The sequence below is a fragment of the Anarrhichthys ocellatus genome, unplaced genomic scaffold, assembly GCF_004355925.1.
Source record: "Anarrhichthys ocellatus isolate YVR2014 unplaced genomic scaffold, GSC_Weel_1.0 scaffold1644, whole genome shotgun sequence".
Taxonomy (NCBI): Eukaryota; Metazoa; Chordata; class Actinopteri; order Perciformes; family Anarhichadidae; genus Anarrhichthys; species Anarrhichthys ocellatus.
In genome coordinates, this window is record NW_022281618.1 from 3,751 (window position 1) to 5,893 (window position 2,143).

The window sequence follows — 2,143 nt, forward strand, 5'->3', positions numbered from 1 at the left end:
ACACACACACACACACACACACACACACACACACACACACACACACAGCAGCTCTTTAGCATTTTAAAATCACTTGAAGCATAAAGAGTCATTATTTTGTGCATAATCAATGTTAGGTGATTGGACTCTGACAGAAGAATATCTTGAAAAAGAAGAAAACTACGACTCCCATGGTGCATTTCTTCAAGAAACCTGCAATCAGAGCTCCTCCGACTGTGATTACACGTTGTAGAAACCTGATGAAACATTCAGCGGTTTAACGTCGGATCACTTTCACATTCTGGGTTCTCAGTTTTGGACAATAGTTATTTTTAGATGAAGCTTCTCCATGAGCAGCTGAGGCTCATGGGTATCGTTTTTTGAGCCACGACAAACTGAAACAAAACACAAAATGATATTATGCAAAAAAAACTATTCAGAACTAAATCAGGGTTTTAAAACTTTTCTGTGCAACCCCAACATTTGAAAACCTGAAAATGAAATGTTTAGTAATTTAGCAATGATAGTTTTAGCATATTAACATGCGTAAACACCTTTTTGATGGTGTCATTCTAACCCGTTTACAATGTGCAATCAACATTAACTTCTTAATGGCAAGTTGACACGAAAATACATTTTTTTTGCCACTTTTAGACTTTTTATTCTGTGATAAACTTTAGTGCTGGAAAGTGTAATCTCTGAGCTGCTGTTAGAGCCGGATACAAAGTCACAATACATCATCTGGAGACCATGAAGGCCTGCAGTACATTTCATGGCAATCTATAGATTTTTCAAACAAACCACTAAGACTGCATGGATAAAAAACAATGTGAATTAACTGGAGAGCAAGCACAACAGAGTGAACAAGTAGTAACTGTAACTGTAGTAAAAGTGCTCACTCTTCACCGAAAGGGAAGGAAAATGAAAGATAGAGAATAAAAGAGGAAAATGAAAAGATAGCTAGGATGAGGAGAGAGGGATGTGGAAACGAGACAGAAAGACAAGAGACGAGGAGGAAGAGAGCTACAAGGATGAGAGATTAGAGGGTAGAAAGAAGGGAAAGAAAAAGGAGGGCGTTATGGGGAGATTAGAAGAACAAAGATGGAGAAGACAGACTGGAAGAAGTAGATGAGAGAAAAAAGAACAAAAGATTATGAGAAAGAGGATATTGAAAGGAACGAAAGAACAGATGAATTAAAAAGATAACAAAAGCATCAGACACACAGAACTAAAGATCAAGAGAGGTGGGCAGAAAGAAAGACGGACTGAAAGAGGAAAAATAGAAAGCCCAGAGGGAGAAACACGAGAGGCAGTCGGCCAACAGACCGTCTCTTCCAAGCTGTCCTTGGACATTTTCCACCGTTGCCATGTCATCGCTCTCGGGGACGCTGCGTCCAAAAAAACAAAACGCCTCCGTTTACTGGCTCGCTATCTGCTATCCCGCGCCGATCTGAAAGCTGGCTTCCTCTCCCGGACGTTGGTCACAGATGGGGTTATAAGAAACTCCCGCCGGCTCTTCTCACACCGGGAAAGGATTTTGTACGAGAAAGGCCAAATACGCAGTCGGCGAACGGCTGTCTCTGATAGAAGTGAAAGCTTTAAAAAGACCCCGTTTACTCCTGAGATCACACTGAGACCCGAGAGGAGAGACCCCACAATGCAGGTCTAAGTTTAGACTTCATACATCTGTGCCAAAAGAAAACCTGTATGGACCCACAGATGGGTATATTGGTAAGCATCAAACTGAGATAGCTGCTTTGTATGAGCCCTGAAAACACAGTGAAGCGTCTGGTTGTCAGAGGAAGAACTAGACCTTAGTGGACCATGACGGTGGACTATAGGTGAAAGCTGCTCCTTCCGATTTATGCCAAAAGTTATGAGTGTGTTTGTGGGTTTGAAAGAGGACGTCCAGGAGTGTGTTTAACTGGATCCACATTACAGGCTTAGACAGAGAATAAAAGAATAAGAGAATATTCATGTGCTGAGATTACCAAGGCTACTTCTCTTTCTCCACCTGGCCTCTCTCGCTCTCTTTCATAATTCTGCATTCTGCATACATCTCGTGGGTGTTTTTCTTTTTTTAAACTCTTCCTCCGCAGTCTGCTTATCTCTACCTTCCGTCTTCATCTCTACTACCTTCCGTCTGCTCTCTCTCTCCCGTCTT

General features: G+C 41.8%; 1 protein-coding gene across 1 annotated transcript in view; it reads right to left on the reverse strand.

Annotated features, from left to right (window-relative positions):
- The window catches only part of LOC116377758 (solute carrier organic anion transporter family member 5A1-like), a 9,882-nt gene that overhangs the window by 3,512 nt on the left and 4,227 nt on the right, over positions 1 to 2,143 (reverse strand). The gene's annotated exons all lie outside the window — the stretch shown is intronic.